General features: G+C 41.0%; 1 long non-coding RNA gene across 1 annotated transcript; it reads right to left on the bottom strand.

The window, feature by feature from the left end:
* On the bottom strand, nt 101-19,949 carry LOC110392520. The gene is made up of 3 exons (XR_002434446.1): nt 19,457-19,949; nt 9,734-9,800; nt 101-7,835 (listed from the first exon to the last, which is right to left on the bottom strand). It is a non-coding gene; the product is annotated as an uncharacterized LOC110392520 (long non-coding RNA).

The raw sequence follows: 20,021 nt of genomic DNA, 5'->3' as shown, positions 1-20,021 counted from the left end.
CAGCACAGAAGAGACATGGACCTGTTGGAGCACATCCAGAGGAGGGCCACAAAAATGATCCCAGGGATGAAGCACCGCCCCCCCGTGAGGACAGACTGAGAGAGCTGGGGCTGTTCAGCCTGGACAAGAGAAGGCTTCAGGGAGATCTGATAGCGGCTTTTCAGTATCTAAATGGGGACTGTAAGAAGGAAGGGGACAGACTCTTTAGCACGGTCTGTAGTAAATTGGAATTTCACACTTCGAATTTCATCATCCTAATAGAAACCAGGAGAGGGAAACGGGTTTTGTGAGCCTCTGCAGATGGGTCAGCAGTGGACAGGACGCAGTGACAGACATGGCAGAGTTTGGTGCTTCAAACAACTGTGGAGCATCACTGAGGATCCCAGAGTTGTGACTGCAGTTTTCCAATTCCCAGCCTGTCTTGGCAGTAGAGGAAATGTGAAGAAGAGCTATGTGTCATTTGAATAGTCCTGTCATCTTACCAATTACTACTATAGCTGCTGTACATAGGTGTTGCAAGGTCATACCTTCACCCATCCAAGCCAAAGACATGATATTATCTGCCTGAAAATATCTGCCTGGGCAATCCTTCAGCAAGACTTCTCCCACACATCAGTCCAACTTTTTTTTTTCTCTTGTAACTTCTTGCTTCTTTCATGTTGCACGAGAGGTTCCCTAAAACATTAATTTTTCCTCCTCCAGATTCCTACACTAAGTACCACTTTGTCTACAAAGTCCTTGTCAGTAATTAAGAAGCTCATACGTTACAACCTCTGCTTGGTATGATAATTACCCTACTGCTAGCTCTCCCTGTTGACTGTGTTCATCTTCCACCCATTACCATTAGCTTGAATTGAATAGAATTTGGAGTGGTATGAAGTGCCTCACACAGGGAAGAGCCAGCATTTTGAAGGACCTGCAGGTGGTACCACAAGGTAAATAGATAATGATATCATTTCTATGTATTTCTCAAGTTTTCTAATATATTGAGCAAATTTCATTACTCCTTTCTAAAACCAGTAAGCAATCTCCAATTTATTAAAGAACTAATTGCCTGTTGGAGAATCTACAGGCAAAATCCTTGAGACTGGCCTTCCTACTGCTTGGGGGCAGGAAGGAGGGAATCTCCAGTTCTGTTTCTGAAATAAAACAGAGCCATTATGACCAGTAGAGAACATCAGAGCTTCAGAATGGTATATTTGGTCATGTTCTGTTACAATGCTTGAGTGCAGGCAGACAAAGAGCAGCATGTAGTCATCACCACTTTCTCTTTCATTTAGTCAAGTGTTCCTTTTTACGCATGAAAGTATAAGAAAATATGACTGCAGCTCTAACTTGATTTTTTTCCTCAGGTTAGTTTAACAACTAAAAATACTTTATGGTTTTAATATACCAGTCAAGTGGTATTATTAAAATGATATTTTAATCTCAATTAAAATGTGAATATCAGTTATTTAATGCAACTTAAAGGAACTTTCTTTCATTGGAAAAATGATGACCAGCCATAGTTCTGGCCTGTAATAAGTTCAAGTTGATAATGGCTTCCTGTGCTCAGGCTCGCCAGGAGGGGGAATCAGGACATCGCACACTGGCAAGTGGGAGTGTAAATCTGGCTAGGAAGAGAACTCATGTCAGGAGCATGTCGAGTCAGTCTCCTTCAAGCATGATCCTCGAAAACCCAAAGGTACAAATGTGAGGTGTTCCCACTCTGTGGAAAAAATAATAAAAGAAAGCACAGGCAATCAGGGTGATAAGTTGTAATTTTTACACCCTTTGCACCAGCTGCACTTAACTGGTCTGAATTTTACCTGTGTCGCTAGTAGCACCACAGAACTATTAAAAGCCTAATGTATTTTTCATATGTAGGTTGTTTGCATTTCTAATGCCTATTTTGAAGCCTTGTGTGAAGAGAAAAGTGGAGGTGATAATTCATTAGCGAGCAAAATCTAAAAGTAAAGCATTATGAAAAAAAAATTGTTATGGAGAGAGATAGAGAACTTAATGCTCAAGGTAAACAATTTTGATTAGGAAGTTCTTTGAAGTATGTTGAGAGCAGTCCAAAAAGAATCATATAGACTTCCAAAATAAAGACAAAAAATTTTGAAGTTTATGGAGCTTTTAAGGGCTATTAACTTAAAGGCCATTACCTTTAAGTCGATTCTTATCTTTTTTCCTTCCCCCATTCTATTTTAAAAATGAAAAGGTGTTTATTTTTCAAATTGATTTCTCCAGTTCCCTTGGTCAATTAGTCTGCAGTAGGAGTAAGGTAGAGAAGCATATTTTGTAGACATACTATGAGAATTTTAGGCAGAGAAGACTTATTCTTTTGACCAAGTTTCTCTCTTAAAATATATATATATATGAATAGCTGCAAACAGTCAGGAATTGTGCTATACTCCTGCTGGTTAGGAGTACATGTGTCTAGAATGTTTGGTAAAACTAATCATTGAATTTGTGGGGTAACTGTTGAATGCATTTGTACCTTTTGTTTTTCTGTTAGAAGTTTGGAAGTTAGGTGGCCCATTGATGGAAGCTGTTTAGAAGTTAGATGGCCTGAAGGTTGGCAGCACTGCACACAAAACAGGATGTTTCTGCCCACAGGTCCAATGTCTCTATCTTTGAGTGGCAGCATTTGATTTTTGCAAGGACAGTAAAGAGCAAGTGTTGCAGGGACTGGGAGTCCGAGCTGGGGGAATAATTACATATTTCTTCCCCCACCCATAATTATCTCAGGAGGCCTTTCACCTCCAGGGTTTGGAAGACCTTTCTGTGTACTTTGGCTAGTGCAGTGTGGATGGGAAGAGGAAAACAACCAAGGCAGCACGCACACAGAGCCTGAATTATTACCTGCCAGGGGGGCCAGCTGCTCTCACTGCTCTCCAAGGCCACCGAGCAGCAGGGATGCTGCATGGTGCTGGGTGGGACCACCTCCTGCAGCATGGCTGTTGCCTCATGTGCAGGGGGAAAAGCAGAACACTGCAGAGGTGGAGGGAGAAAATGAGCCGTGCTGCTGTGTGTGTGCCTGCCTGCCCTGGCCATGCCTGCTGTCACACTTGGTTTTCCATAAAATTTCTTTGATTGTCTTTGATCACTGTTATTGGTGTGAAATGTTGTACCCTATTAAGCTACCAGCAAAATGCCTGTTGTCCTTAGCACAACTGGATCTGGCCACTGAAAATGCTTTAGCAGTCATGGCATAAATGTCAAATGTTGATAGACACAAAGCTGAAATGGACTGTGGCAATACCTGTGGTATGCTTCTAATCATAGCTGTGAATCACATTAAAATCTCGCTGTTCAACACTCGTACTGAAAATCAGGACGCTTCTGTTTGGCTCTCTTGTAGGCTGTGGCAACACCATAGCATTCCCTCTTCATATGCCTAATTATTCTCATAGTTTGAGGACAATATGACCCAGAGTACATGCAGTCCTTTGCCTGTCTATCACTACCTTCTTTCCTGCTCTCAGGAGATACTGTTGACCCTTCTTTCTCTTACAGATTTGTCCAAACTGATTAGCACTGGCAAAAGTAATCCTCGTTTCCTCCTGGCTATTTGACAAAAAGAGAACAACGAACTTCACTTTACTGCCTAGGAGTACAGTAAACATTCATTATTTCAAGTATGGTGATAAGAGCATATTGCACCACAGTGCCATCTCATAGCAGTTTGTTTGGCTGAGCATTCACTGGGCCAGCACATCGCCACTGTCAGCATGCAAATAAGCTCTCCCATGCAGCTGAGAATGACGGCCAGAAGCCTGAAAATAACCCAGCAAAGTGTGCCTGTTGTAAGGAATGAGAGGTACTTGCCAACTTTTAATCGCTGGGCTTAGTGACTGGCATGACAACATTTTTCTGATGGGGAAATTCTTTACAGGCAGTTGGAAGGTCAGGAGGCTGTCTGAAACACTCAATGGCAAAATAGAGTTAGCCTTTCAGTGAATGAGGTTGCTCAGGTACCTGCTTGGTGTTCCAATGGGAACATGCAGTGCATTCTAAGTGCAGCCACCTTCACTGTATGTTTCAGTGTACAAAATTACCTTCTAATTAAAAAATAAGCACAGTGGTGGGAAGGATTCTGCTTTGAGTCTCAGCTTGGCTGTGGGACACGGCGCGAGCCGTGTAGTGGGCTCTGAAAGTGGTTTGCTTGATTCTGTTTCTCATGTCAGATATTTGCCAATGTTGCTGATGAATAGTAAGGAAAAATTCTGAAAAAGCCCTAAGTGATGAATTAGAGTATTAGTTTAGTATTTCTGCTGCCAGACAGTCACGCAGTCTCTGGAGTTACTGCAGAAGGTTTAAAATGTTGAGAGAGGAAGAGGAATTCCAAATATGTTTCTTCATATCCAGATAATCTCTGAATTTAAACTCTAATAAAGCTTTTCACCAGAATGAGATGTTAACTAGCCAACGCTTTATTCAGACTTTTGTTAAACAACATTTACCTCTGCAGAAAGGCACCAAAACGGCACTATCTGTGCTACTCTGCTTCTGTGGAAACTGTGTGTTGGAGCGGAATAGGAAAAATGGTGGAGAAAAGGAGAGCGGTAGCGTTTTTGGCTGAAGTCCTGTTGGCCAGCCCCAGTTTCAGCTGGGATAAGTCAGCCAAGCAAGGCCTCAGTGCTGAAGCCTTGACAGTTCTTTTTCCTCCTCCTCCTAACTTGTGCCGAGGGAGGAGTCTTTTCTTCACAGACACCATTCAAAAAGTGCTTGCTAAAGCAATTTATCCGTACCTTCCCCTGATTTTTCACACAACAAGAATTTTAGTCAGTCAGTAATGTTAGTCAATAGCTGCCTACACTGGTAGGGTAAGTTTTTTTCTGAAAAAAACTTCTATTGACGCACATGTTGCACAGTCACTGGTCTTCTAAAAAGCACCACTGTATTCTTGGAAAGAAACTCTCCTCTTCCAAGACTGAAAAGACAAACTTTTCTTCATTCAGAGGTTTCCAAAATATGCGTATTTTTGATGGATTGCCAGGAAAGACAGACAGCCTTGACCAGTAAACTCGGCTCTGTATTTTCGCTTCCCTAATAGCTGTTTCACTGACATTCATATTGTTTTCTCCTGGAATAAGACATCTTTCTTAAAACTAAAATATGAATTAACAGAAGAATATATTATATTCTTTTTCCTGTTATGATTTCTGTTAATCAGTGATTGCATGCTACCTGTGTGTGTGAGTCAGGGTAAAAAATCTACCGTGGTAAAGCTATGATTGATCTCTTTATACTGTAGAAGTATTTGGGAGGGGTGGGGGTCTATTTCTTCCACATACACACAGAAAATGACTGGCTTCTGATTGTAGTCTGAGGCTCCAGGTTGGAGGGCCAGAGTATTTTGCTGCCTAGCCTCAGTATGCACATGTTGCCACAGAGGGCTAAAAGGAAATGTGCAGCACTCGTAACAACCAACATTCAGAGGAGAATTCTAAATTACTGCAGGAAAAGAGACAACAGAAAAAGCAATTTGCAAGAATTGAGAGTATGGGGGAAAATTAAGTAAGGAAACAGTGTTGTCTTTTCAAATTCAGGTGTAAGTGTGTGCCAACCCAAGAATTTCAACAGAGTTTCTTACAGGTGGAAGCTAAAGGGAAGAGCCTAAATCATAGTGATGTTGGCTGTATGTGTTCATGCTTTTGTATGGAATCATGAACACCTGCTGCTTGGTCTGCTGCTGCTTCAGCTTCTTGGTGAGACATTAAAATCTCTTCAAGTCTCTCTAGTCTCCTATGTGTGCTGGAGTTGGCAGTAGAACATGTAGAACTTTAACTGGATCAGTTCAAGGAACCCTGCGGCCCTTTCCCATTGTGTGCCTGTAGTGCATTGTGCTATGCATGAAAGAAGCAGGAAGGGAAAAGAGAGAAAAGCAGAAAAGCAGGCAGTTGGTATCAGGCACTGGTGCTGCCTTCATTCTTTTCTTTATTAACATTTTCATAAACTACAGCTGAGTTGCACTTCAACCGAACTTTGAAGTTTTGTTTGATTTGTAACCCATTCTATATTTTTTAGAATAAGTGTTCATTGTTTCCGCTTGGCAGGTCTGATTGCCTTCCTCTTTAAGTTATTCAGACTTTAAGTTTGACAGCTTAAGAAATGTCTGTTTGTTGAAGTGCTTATTGCTGCTCACCCATTTGTAAGGAATGGGAAGTTCAGGCCACGCAAAGACATTACTGATACAGACAGAACACAATACACTGAAACAACACTCCATTAACCCAAGTTACCTAGTGCAGAAAATGATCACATTTATATCAATATATGGTTAAGGAGACAAATTAGCCTTTTATTCACTGCAATCCATAAAATTCATCAGGCATAAAACAGAAGGCATTAATCAGCAGCTACTTGGCTTCACACTCCTCTTTACAATAGTGTCTGGATTTGCCCTTTACAAATTGACGAAATGTGAAAAACTCTCTCCAGAGCAGCGTGAAAGTCCCATTCCTTCAAAGCTGCCATACCCATATGAAGGAAATGATCTTCACAGCAACACTATGGCTCACCACTGAACTGCAACATCACACAGCAGCCATATGTGGCCAGTTCCTACACTGACTCCAATGCACAGCATACTCTTCTATGAGTAGACTACCCTAAGCATAGGTCCAAAAGCTGCAGACATGACAAGGGCATGCCACACAACTTGGGCTCCAAATTACCAATATGCTCAGTAACAGTTTATGAGCAAAAGTACGTTCAGTTTTTCCCAGCCAGACTTGCCATCTAAGTACACACTCAACAAATAGATTGCAATTGAAACAATGTGCCTTAAGCCAAGTTGCAGCTCGGACTAGGAAAACCATGGTTTTCTTTAAAGAAAAAGACACCAAATTCAGAATCTCTACTGTGAAACTAGACAGATCACATAACTGACTGGAGACTGTCTTACTTTAAGAGCTAAAAATACAAGAGAGATGGTTTTATTTGAATTCAGATATATTTGACACACATTGGTAAAAATGTGAAGAGAACTTAGGCATTAGGAAGAATGCAGGTCAACTAGTGCACAAAAAATTATCTGGAAAGGATAGAACTTAGTGCAAATGAGAAAGTATTATCTTACAATCATTACTCTGCAATTTCTCTTGCATCTTTTCATCAGAATCAAAGGGTAAAGCCCAATATTCATTTTAAAACTATTCCTATTTATAAATCATAATATGTTCCTAAGCTGGAAATACAAGTGATGACAACTGAACCAAATTCTTTCTGATTACTCAGGTTATCAAATTTGGAAAGCCAGAACTCTCTTATTTGCAAAAAAAATATTTTCTCAAGTTTGAAAAATATACAGATATCTCAGGTGTCCAAATTACACAATCATTTGTACCAATCTCATCTAATTCTAAATATTGCTTCAGCAGGTACATTTTTAAGAGAAAACTTAGAAACCCCTGTCTGAAGTTCTGCTTTCAAATGATTTGGCAATTCAGGTGCAGACACATTCCATTAAACATGCAAAGAAGACACTGACCTATCAAACCACTACCTTGTTTTATAAGCAGTAAAATTAATGAAAGTTGTTTTTTGATTAATAGTTATCCTATATCTCCTATGTCTTCCTACTGGTATGCCATCAAAGTATTCTCCCAGTCTTCTTCATTACCTCCCGCACTTCCTTCCAAGACCCTCAGCTCCCTTCTGTATTTCAGTTGCCTTCCCCAGTCTTACAACATTCTAAGCTCATTTGTACATCCTTCTAGATACAACCTTTTCCCTCTACTTGCTCTTTTTCAACTAGTTGCCTGGACCACAGTAGCAGAATGGGTTTCATTCACTGGTGAGGATGCAACAACTGTCAAATAGGCTCCTGCGTTCTCCTTCCCTTCCTGTGAAAGGAAACATTAGCAGTGTATCTTTACTATCTTTGTAGTAACTTTGAGACTTCTAACCTTCTGCCAGATGAATGTGAAACTGGAAAATGAATCCAAAATTTATCAGATGGGGACTAACCCTTTATATGAACCTTGTTTTCTTTTAAAATAAGAAAAAATAATGCATCCTATGAAAAAAAATAGGAGTAATGTAGTAATTAGAGTAGCTGTTGACACGCTTCACTTAGATATTTTAAATAATTTACAATATTACATTGCTCGCACTCAGTACAAATACATAACTTTCCACACCAGAAAAAAAAAAAAGCTTAAGATCATCATTTAGAGAGAGGTTAAACAAGTTACAAAATGATTACCTTATTCAGAGTTAAAACTTTAAGAACCTAAATAAAATTTCTGACATTTGCAAATGTTCTGGTGCTAGTGTTTGTTGGCATTTTAAAATGCCTCTGTTGCAAGCTGCACAGTATTCATGCAGGGGAGAGCAATTTGATACATATTTCTGTTTACATTCAGTATCTTTGGGTATACAAAAGGATTATTTTCCTACTTAATTAAATAATGTTTGAATAAAAAAATGTGGCTGAGTGCCTCGGTTATTTAACTAAGGAAATTAATTATATGCTACTTGAAGAAAAAGCAGGGGAAGAATCTGAAATATCTATGATATTTCTGTCTGTTGGGGAGGCATGATTAAGCAGTGTGGTTAAACTAGGAGAAAATTGTTTTTCATGCACGCAGTATCTAACAAACTCATTATTAGTCTAATATAATCCAGACTGTCTTGAGTCCTATCTGAAGTGCAGGACAGTTGTGCTGCACAAGAACCCTACTCTGATCTCACAGTTCTTCGAATGGGAACCCAGACCAGAGCATGGCACAGCTGCTTTCCTGCCTCATGCCTGGTTCTCCTTAGTATCATAGAATAGAATCACAGAATCATTATGCTTGGAAAAGACCCCTAAGATCAACTAGTCCAACTGTCCGCCTACCAACAAAACTGCACTCTAAATCATGTTCCTTAGAACCATATCCACACGGTTCTTGGACATCTCCAGGGACGGTGACTCCAGCACCTCCCTGTGCAGCCTGTTCCTGCACCTGACCACTCTTTTGGAGAAGTTTTTCCCAACACCCTACCTGAACCTCTCCTGGTGCAACTTGAGGCCATTCTCTCTCGTCCTATTGCTAATGGATCACTACAGATGAGATTACTTGCTAGTGAATTATTCTGAAGTTGTAAAATTTGAGATAGAAGTAATTAATATTCATGCATTTTCTAACAAATTCGGTGGAAGCAGAGCACACAAACGAGGCGCTGGGGAAGGTTGAGCATGGCTGGATTGCATTTCAATGTACAGTTGAGAAATAGCTGGTGATCCTGGGTCTTCAATTTCAGATCTAATTAGTGATCTACTCACCAATGAAACTGCAATGCATTGCTGCATGAAAGACTGAAATTTACAGTCTAAAATCACAGAAACAACTTTCAGCTCCGCTGATCATGTGTAAGTGCAGCTTGTGTTAACAAATGTAAGCTAACTTTAACTAGTTACTTTGTTTTTTCCAGCAGTGTAGCTCGCTAATTTTCTAGCTTACTAACTCACTAATTCAATAATATAGCCCACAGCAGCCAGAGGCTGCTGCTATTGCACCCAGGCTGGCTCATTCAAAGCTAACATAAACCTTCTTATGCAACTGATACCCATTTCTTTGCAGTGGATGTTTAAATATAATTTCAGGAACACAAGTTTGGCCCTGATGATGAAGGGAAAAATTACTAGGCTTTGGTGGAAAGCCATACCATGTCTTCTTAGAGATATGAAAGATTTACACAAGGCTACTGATGTATGAAATGGGATGGAAGAGGAAGCATGCTTATACTTACATACCTTATGACCTCTTCCTGAAGAAGTCATATTAGGAAACATTCTTGAAGTCCTCTAAGTCCAGTCTTGTCTGCATAGCCAAGGGGATAAATTAAAGTTAAGCCTTGCTTACTTGGTATCCATCCCATCTCTTTTACAGTACGTGAATTACAGCATGTGCACCTGGAAATTACTCTGGGGCCCACACAGTTCAAGACAAGTTCTATTTTTATCAGTCTACTTCTTCATTTTCCATTTATCTCCTCAATATGAGGGACTGTACAGCAGTTTAAATCCCAGTCTTCACATGACTTTCTCAATTTCTGTATAGCTATTTCAAGCAATGCATAAATATAATCTCAGCTGTGTTCCAGCATATGTGAACTAGATGGAGACTTGCACAACTTCCTAGTAGTCCTCTAGGGTAAGCTCAGCAAAGAAGGTAATTTTGGATGACACACACTTACAGATGATTACTTTTTCTAAGTTTGAGGAGGAAAGGATCAAGCAGGGAGTAATTCAGTGCCAGAACAAGAAAATTAAAAGCTGCAAATACATCTGCTGGAACAGTCACACTGGACAGTTTTCGTGGCAGAAGAGTTTGTCTCAGGTTTTAGATGAGGGCAAAAAGGCTGTTAGTGTAGGAAATTCCAGCAGCAGAGAATGTGAAGTAGTAGCCTAGGTATGGAGCAGACCTGAAAGCAACCAAATGGACAGATAATCTGTACTGTGATCTTAGATTTAGCAGCAATGGACTCAAATAGAAACAGAACTGATGACAGAGCCACCAGGTAAAGGTTTGTTCTTTTTTGTGGATAGAGTTACAGCATTACCAAATGCTGTAGCCAATGGAGGTATTGCATAGCAGATGGTATAGTATGACCCTTTCTTTAGTCAAGACAGAAGTGGCATTACTTCCCTGTCTCCTTCTCCCCTCAGGCCCCTTATTCTAGTGCGTATCTGCACATAAATTCCAGCTGGGGAAAAGTACCTATGCAATTAACGATTTACTCTGGCCAGGATTTAACTGATACCTATTAGATTTATTCAAAACTGGGATTAGAAGCTTAGCAAGAACCAAATGCATATATTTGTATCTGTAACAATTGCATTCTGTGAGCGTTATACTGATGCTAGCTTTAAAACACTGTTCCAGAGAGTGTGCATGGTAAACCCCACTTATACTGAGTGAAGAAGTCATTCTGTGCTTGCTGTGGTCTCCTGTCACTTTTAGTCACAGTATGCTTTGCAGCCAAAAAGATAAGAAGCACATTTATTTTTAGCTGGCCTTGGCATCCCGACTTAGTATCCTGTTAATGTTCACCTGCATATTTTCCCTTTTGCTGCTTGATGAATCTTACAAATAAATAAAAGAAAGTCACAGTGGTCAGTGAAATTGCAGGAGAGAGCCAACTTCCTGTGTCTGTTCTACAGTTTATTAGCTCTCTCCAATCAGCACTTTGCTAATTGGTCACCAGATTGTAACAGTCTTCTGCCAGATGCCAGGAAAAATTCTTCCTTCTTCCAGTCTGGGACCTCCAGCGGATTAATGTATTCTCATGGCACTGCTGTTTGAAACCATGACTGGTAAACAGCCCTTTTATCTGAAGGTCCCAGTCCCTCAACAAGAGCCTCCTTACCATCACAATTTCTGCATAAGAATACATTAATGTGAAATACTACAAGCTCTGTAGACTGGCAGCATGCAGTGTAACTGTTTCTAAGCAGAAGAAGGGGATGAATTCTCAGCATTCTAAGCACATCAAGTATTAATTTAAGGCGTAGTATGATATAAAGCATAACAGGGGTGATGTTTTTTTTTTTCTTTCATTCTTTCCGTGGGAAAAAAATCAGGCAGATACTTTGTGAAAAGGACTCTGATTCAGCAAAGACACAACCAACTAACAAAAACAGAAAAAAATAAATAAACCAACCTAAAGATTCAGGGATAATGTGCTGCAAATAAGCTTTGGACACAGATCTAACACAAATCTTAAACTGCCCTAGAAGAGGAACCTGGAATAAGGAAAAAGTGGATTCTGATAATTTAGAGAGCAATTGGAAAGTTAAAGAACACAATTACAAAATAAAGTGTTGTGTCTTGAGTTGCTCTTTTCCATCATGTCCAGCTTTCCATCAAGCTGCAGAACAGATCTTTACCAGGCTGTATGAAATATGCAAGGGACACATTTCACACCATCAGTATCCTGGGCTGCATGAGGCAGAGTGTTGCCAGATGGACGAGGAGGTGATCCTTCCCCTGCACTCAGCCCTGGTGAGGTCTCCCCTGTAGTGATGCATCCAGTTCTGTGTTCCCAGTACATGAGAGATACAGACATACTTTCCAGTACAGAGCCACCAAGACGAGTCAGGGACAGGAGCACCTCTCCTGTGAGAGAGGCTGGGAAAGCTGGGCCAATTCAGCCTGGAGAAGAGGAGGCTAAGGGGGATCTCATCAGTGTCTACAAATACCTGAAGAGAACGTGCAAAGAGAACGGAGCCAGGCTCTTTTCAGTGGTACCCAGTGCCAGGACAAGAGGCTATGGTCACAAAGCAGAACACAGAGGTGCCACCTGAGCACCAGGCAGCACTTCTGCACTGGGTTGCTAAGCATTGGCCTAGGCTGCCCAGAGGCTGTGGATCTCCTCACTGGAGGTCTTCAGAAGCCACCTGGCCATGGTGCTGGGCACCCTGCTCTGGGTGTCCCTGCTGGGGCAGGGGTGTGGTCCTTAAAATCACCATTGCCTGCTTATCTCTTGTTTAAACCTTGGGGATAGGGATCTGCAAGGTCAACACAAAGGGCAGCTGAAGGAGGGAGTCTTGTGGCAGCAGAACGGTCCTGTTTTGCCTTAAGGCTGTGGGAATAAGCAGATAATGTTTCAGCACAGAATCTTGAGGGCCACAGTGCCTGAAGTGAGAACTTTTGCTTCATTAACCATGATATTAATATTAAAATTAACACCCCTCAGTATGCTAATGAGCTCTCAGAAGAACATGCTAAACATACATAACGATATTGCTCAACTCTCCACCCAAACCATGCCAAATGTCACCCCAGAGAAGGGTTAGGATACAAGGGAAAGTATATCTGGGGGATGGGAACAGAGAAGAGAAAGGAAGGGAGACTGAAGGACAGAAGAGACAGGGGAGATAAGAGATGGGGAGCTGCATTCCTGTTCCTCCACCAAGACAGGGACACTTTCTTGGTAAGCATTGCGCCTCACCTCTTGGGGAAGAATACGTGGGACAGCATGTAGTCTGCTAGTGCCATTATTGTATGTTAGCACTATTGCAGCTAGTGCATTCGTCAGCAGCAATCCCAAACCTGTTACATCTGTTGCTTCAATGCACCATCTTTCTTTTTAGATGTTTGTGAATTTGTGCAATGAAAGTCTGGGCAAGGGGGAACTCTGGCAGACAGGCATGTGTAAAAATGTCCAGGGAAAGTCCCGGGGGGCTCTGGCAGAGAGGTGTTTTGTCAGACTGTTCAGTGGAAGCCCTTGGCAGGGGAGCTCTGGCAGGCAGTCAAACTCTGCTCTCACTGTGAGAGGGGCTGGACCAAATGGCCCCCTGAGGTCCCTTCCAATCTCAGCCATTCTGTGACTATGTGATCAGGTTCTTCAGCTGTATAAGGAATTTCAGAGTATAAAGGGTGATAACCAACCATAAGTTCCTGAAGTGGAAGACCACTTGGACAGATATATTTTTTTCACATGAAGACAAAGATTCCAGAAATAAAGAAGTGTAATATGCTGTCCATGCAGGTTTCCATTACCACTGAGATTACTGTTAATTTCACTGCAAACAGAATTAATGCATATTTTTCTTATTTGCAGGTTTATAACTGAATGTTTTATCTATTATTTTGGAGAAAGAGAGAAGATCCAGGGAGCTTTGTTCAAAGCTTTGAACAGGGCAGACAAAGATGATATAACCGTAAGAGTCATATATAGATAACCATAGATAAATTGGTTAATAAAGTACTGAGTGCTCATGAATGTGAGTAAAAATCCCAACACTTACAAGTTACTGTAGATAGATTGACATGTTGTGTGAATGTAGTTTTACAGTGGAGTAATTTTAAAGGCCCAGGTCAAGTAAATATTTCAATTAATGCATAGTCTTTAGCAATAATATTTACAGTCTTAAAGTTTATAATAAAGGTTTGCAGCTCTGAAAGCAAAAACGTGAATATTTCCTACCACAGCCATTTATTTGACTACAGTGTGGGTGTAAAACATGATTAAATGAAAACAAAAATAATCAAGCCCACTGAATTCATTTCCAAGGAACAATGCACAAGCCAAATTGCAGTGGATTAGCTCTCTGTGCTTTGAATGAAAACATAGCTGACTATTTAGAATATTTTCACTGTTATTTGTTGTTATGCATCTTATAGTAGGAGAACAAGGAATTTCAAGTGCCTAGAGGTGGATGATTAGTCTTTATTCAATTCTTTGAATCTAACAAAGTTCATTCATGTGTGTTCTTTGTGGAAGGAAGTACTCGTTAGCTAACCAGCTAAGTCAGCTCAATTTTAATGATTAGCTGTGGCATTTTCTGCTTCTAAAAAATTCATGTTGCTGTTTTATGTGGTATAGATATGGTACAGGCATATACAGATATAATGAAACTGAATGGTTAGTTCAGACATGTTATGAACCAGGCCAGTTATACTAATGACTATTAAAACTGACATTTCACTTTGTAAGATCCAGTTACTGTTAACTTTGTAGAATTTTAATCATATGGGATGAAATATCCCATACTATATGATGATATAATCCATGCATTTTAAAGAATGTTTTAATCAGATTAAAAGAAACCTGAGATACTTCTTCAAAATGTATCTCTAGCAGAGTAGTTCCTTGACTACTTTGTGTGTGATCAAGCCTAATTAAGCAAAAGCAGCACTGTTCTGTGCTTCAATGGTAAACAACACTGTACTGATAACTGTAGCTGCTAATGCATGTTGCCTGTGTAACAGAGACATTATTTACCAAATGGTTGCTTCCTACAAAACAGGGCAAGCATACTGTGCCATCTAGATAAAGTTCTCAGCCTATATCCAGACAAACCAGCTTGACTAGTGCTTCTTTATTGGCAATTCCACTAACAGAAGTTCATTTCAGAAGGAACCCTGTCCTTCCTGAGATGCAGCACAGCAGGGCAATGGTTATTCATCTCCCAGAGAGGTGCTGGAAAGGGCATTGTAGCTATGTCATGCTGAAGGATGTGTTGAAGAAAGGACATCTGGGGCACTACTGACACGACATGGTATCATCCTACTAGTCAGCTGGTGTCTGATTTTTTTTGAAGGCTGTGAAAATATATCAAGAAAAAGTACAGGGGAGGTTTGGGGAAGAAGGAGTCTTTACTCTTCAAGAAAAAAATAAGTCAGTTGCTTTCTCTTATACTGAGCTTACAGTTTGTCCCTTGTTTTCATTGTGACTATTGTTTGTGCAGTCCAAGCCAAGTGAAAGGAAACTGGGTAATCCCTGCATCTAACATCTATTGCATTCTCATCTCACTAGTTGACAGTCCCTACCTTTGGGTAGATTGCTGAGATTCCTTAAAAAGAGGCCTTACTATCAAAGATATGGCTTTGCAAGACCCATGAAAATCTTCTGAAATTTGTGCAAATTATGAGACTTTGTAGAATGGCAATTCATGTGTTTGATAGAGACATGTGAGACTTTAGAATATTCCATGCTCACTTAGCAGATAAATCTCTCATGCATGACTAGACTGTGTAGATGCCATTCAGAGAGAAATAGTAGGCATGAGCCCAAACTACACCGTTGAAGAACCTTCCCTATAATTGCTTATGTTGTGTTTGGTCAGGAAACTGAGAGCAGTCACTAATCTTTCAGTGATCCTCTCATCCCTTGCTGACATTTAATCAGCATGAAGGAAGAAACTATCTGATTTAAACAGAAAAAAAAAAGGCAAGAGATTGGAGCAAGAAAATGAGGGAGGTTGAGATGGGAAGGGCAAGCTGGGTAAAGAGTTGGCAACCAGGAGGAGTGGGGGCTAATGAAGAAATTTTAGACAGAAAACAGAAGTTTAACTGAAAGGGTGTTTGAGAGCCTACTTACAGTAGTGAAAGAAGGAAGGACTCAGTGAGTCATTCCAGAAATCTGAGTATTTCAACACTAGATTGACTAAACATAGAATAGATGTTATCGTAAAAATATTGCTACAGTCTATTTTAATCCTATTTCAGGTCTGAGTTAAGTCATGCCAGTTCATGCCCTATTTTACACTAGTACAATACATATCTGGGTTGAAGCAGCTATTTCTGGGCGTAGGTAAGTCTGTAATTTGATGTCAAATTGGTGCTAAACTGGTCTCCTTTGAACTTATTTTTCTTCTTTCATTAATAATCCCAGTATACTTGATAAACAAGAATTCTCTACCAGTGTTAACTCTGCAACTGGCATACACTCTACCACTTTACAGGTGAAGAAAATGAGTCAGGTGAGTCATGTAATTTGCTTTAGGGAGAATGCAATGAATCAGTCAATGAGCCAGTAATGTAAATTCAGGAGTTTCCGACCTCTTGTTTTTTTCAAGAAATTCTAACACTTGCTTCCTGCTATATTTTTATCCAGTTACAGTACCAAGATAACAATCCTGCTTTTCTTGTTTAATGTATTCATTGCTCCTATTGTTAACTGAAGTTATATTCAAGCTATGATGAGCCAACAGTCCTCGCGTCTATAAAAGCAAACACAGCTTACTAGTTACTGTTGGTGAATACTTCTCATCTGTAAATTTATTTTCTGTGTTGCTCAAAACCAAGCTAAGAATTGTTCTCTTTGCTTTGTCTGCATCCTAGAGGGGAAAAAAAAAAAGAAAAAAAAAGAGCACACTGGCAGCCAGAAAATTCTTAAAGTGAACAAAAGGACAGACTCATTGTTAGTATGCACACACAAGTGCATCATACTTACAGAAATGTGGAATGGGGGTGGGAACTGTAGGAACAAGAGACAAACATGAAAGGCGAGAGGATGAGAAGGCTGGACTTGCATGCTAATAAGAGCTCTCATTTAATTGGGAATTTCCTATCTCTACAGTGTTCTTTTTTCCACCGTGCATTTTTTCTCCCTTTGCCTTACACGTTATTTCTTATCTGTTCCATTCTGTGTAAAAGCAGCACACAATTAGTTAATATCCTGATTTCTGACAAAGTGCAATTCAGAGAGCGTGCTACCACGCACTGGGAAAAGTAATGCTGAAAGGAACTAGCACAGTAATCAGGGCAAAAGCTTCCAACATCCTTCTGTTGAGGGAGGAGTTCTGAATTATTCTCAAAAAGCAGACTAACATGTCTTCAGGACTGCTACTGGATTATTTTTTATTCTGCACAAATGTGTTCCATTCATGTCTGAGAAGTAAATGTCTTCTTGGGTAAGTGGGATATTTCAAAGCTGGAAAAGCTTTGTTTCAAAAGGAAACAAACCAAGCATCTGTGGGGTGTCAGATGTCTGATGCAAATGACATTAAAAAGAGGTAAAAATACAATTCCATAATTTGTTATTTTTTCTTCCCCCCATAGGCTTGCACCTAAGAACACCTAAATCTGTCGTTCTTCCTTTCTGGTAGGTCATATTGCCTAAATCCCATCTTGTCCTTCCCCACTGTGAATGAGGCCCATGGTAATCCTTGTAATAGAACAGACACCTGTTCCAATATTGTGTTCAAAGAGAGACAGCCAGAAACAACTGCATTCTGCCCTAGACCACTGTTCTTTATGATGTTTATTGATTTTAGAAATGCATTATTTTGCTTTTTAGTCTGTATTCTCTCTTGATTCATCGTTTATTTTTGGAAAAGGTAAGTTACACACAGTAAGATGCATATTGAGATAAGGATGGAAAAAATAACAGAATTAATGGATTTACATAAACATAATCCAGTGTAGATCCATTTGTAACAACAACATGCAAGCAATTTTCTGCTTACAGCTTGGGTTGTCAGGGAGGTACATTCTCTAGAGTCTGAGAAATACCGTTTTCTTTCTTTCTTTCTTTCTTAGTACATTTAGCCTCTACTTACCTTAGTTTACTCTCCAATTTAGTTAATTGCACATGGTAATCCTCTCAATATATACATACAGACTCTCAGTGGATTTTTGTACTCCTGCCTGAGCATTATCTGAATGGCTTTTCAGGAAAAAAAGAATCGCAGCAAAAATCAGTAAGAATATAGTCATAAAATGTGTCCATTGAATAGAAAGAGATCGATTGTGTAGAATACACCCACCTGGTCCTACCATAATCCCTTCTCTGTGTGCTAACAGATTGTTCCCAAGCCCTGATTATGTTGCTGACATTATGCTCATGAGGGAAATTCCTTTCCGACTCCAGATTTGGTGAATTTTTAACCCTGCTGATGTAAGCAAAGCACACTGTAGTTATCTAAGACCCAATTTTCCAATCAGTTCTACATACAAATCTCCTACTGAGGTAAACAGAATTGTACATGAGTAGATGAGAAAATGACTGAGACCCTAATACGATTTCTGCTTTACAGCTAAACCTAGAAGATAACCTTAAGCCAGCACTGCCGCTGAAAATAATAAAACCAGTCTCACCATTTTCTCTGTCACCAGCTACTTGTTTCTACCATTGTCTGTGCACATGTTCATGCAAAGGCACAGCCCAACCGATGAAGTTAAAATTAGCCTACAAACAAAGGGTAGATGTATAACCTTCTTTCTAACATTCAACTACTATTAATTTTCATGCATCTATACTTTTTGAGCAGGAAGACTTAAAAATTTCAGTATTGTCGTCAGTTGCTTCATCATCACACTGAACTATCACTAAAAGACCAACCACCAAAAGGGAGATATATAATGTACCAACATTGCATGTTACCCAAGTAGTGCATTACGTTGGAATCTATTTTTTGGCTTTCTTTATGATGGAGGATGGAAAACAGATTATTTTTTTTTTTATTCAGAAACTCAGCTGTGGTGCCTCATATTGGCAGCGGAGAGCTGAAGATTAGGACTTCATGGTCCTATTGTTTTCTGTTCACTGGGCTCTTTAGCCAGACAAAAAAAAGCATTATATATTGTGGTCTGTCCTCTCTGAGTTGTCTAGCTTTGTTTTTCTCATCCTGTCCCATTCCTGCACTGAACTCACCATAATTAGGATTCGATTTTCTGTCTAGTTGAAATCTCTATGATCCAATTACTTAAGATGCCTGATTACTGCTTCCCTCCACTCTCACAAGACCTTGACTACAGCTCCTTTTAGATTTTCATCCTTGTGGATTCTTTGTTTTGCCATTTAGGGAGGCAGCTCTCTTGAAATTTAGTGACTGCTCGCTGTTAGCTTTCATTATGATGCCTTTGAATTCCAGTCCCACGTGAAGATAAGTGAGAAGATGCACAAACCTCATGCTCAGACTGGAGCTTTCAGCGTGACCCAGATCACATTCTGCTTCAAGCATCATTACAAATTAGGACTACACCAAATTTCAAAGTCATAACAAGTGTCAAAAATTAAGCACCACAGAAATAAGTAGCGCCAGTTTTCAATAGGTCAGATCTGAGTTGAACCTGGCATCGTGGACACCACAATACTGCACTGCTATCGTGGACTGCAAGAAGAAACAAAACTGCAGAGTTGTCACTCGTGACAAATTACTTAGTGAGAACCAGAATGAAGGACACCTAACTTCCCTGGATTTGCCATGAGGTTAATTGCTTCTGGCACCTGACCCCAGTCTCACCATAAGCCAAAGCCGACCTCGCTCCGGGCGGCTGCTGGGGGCGGACGGACACCTGCACGGCCCCGGGCACTGCGCCTCGCTGCGCCGCCACAGCGGGCACTGCTGGGGGTGCCGCGGCGGGCGGGAGGAACGCCCAACCGCCCAGCGAACGGACAGAGCCGCCTCAGGGCCGCCTCAGCGGGCCCCTGGAAGGGGGTCAGAACCGCCCAATGCCTGCTGCGATATGCAGCGCTAGCATCTCCTCCTTCCTACCCTCCCTGCGTGCTTCTGGGTCGGTACGGAACGGGACTGGGAGGCTGCGCGGATCTACCACCCCTCAGGACAGCGCACTGAAGTACCAAACAAGTGAAGCAAAGTCCAGCGGCTCTCGGCGCGGAGCCGATCCCTCTGCCAGGGCAACCGAGGGGGGAGGGTGGACACCCCGGGACGCCCGCGCCGCACAACCCGCCCTTCTCCCCGCCGCGCCTCAGGTGCGCGCCCGCCACCTGCTGCCGCCGCCCCGCGCCCGCCTTTCCGGCCGCGGCACCGCCACCAGCACCGCGCCTGCGCAGTGTGTCACGGCGCG

Source organism: Numida meleagris, chromosome 1, assembly GCF_002078875.1.
Source record: "Numida meleagris isolate 19003 breed g44 Domestic line chromosome 1, NumMel1.0, whole genome shotgun sequence".
NCBI lineage: Eukaryota > Metazoa > Chordata > Aves > Galliformes > Numididae > Numida > Numida meleagris.
This window is presented reverse-complemented; position numbering and strand designations above follow the sequence as displayed.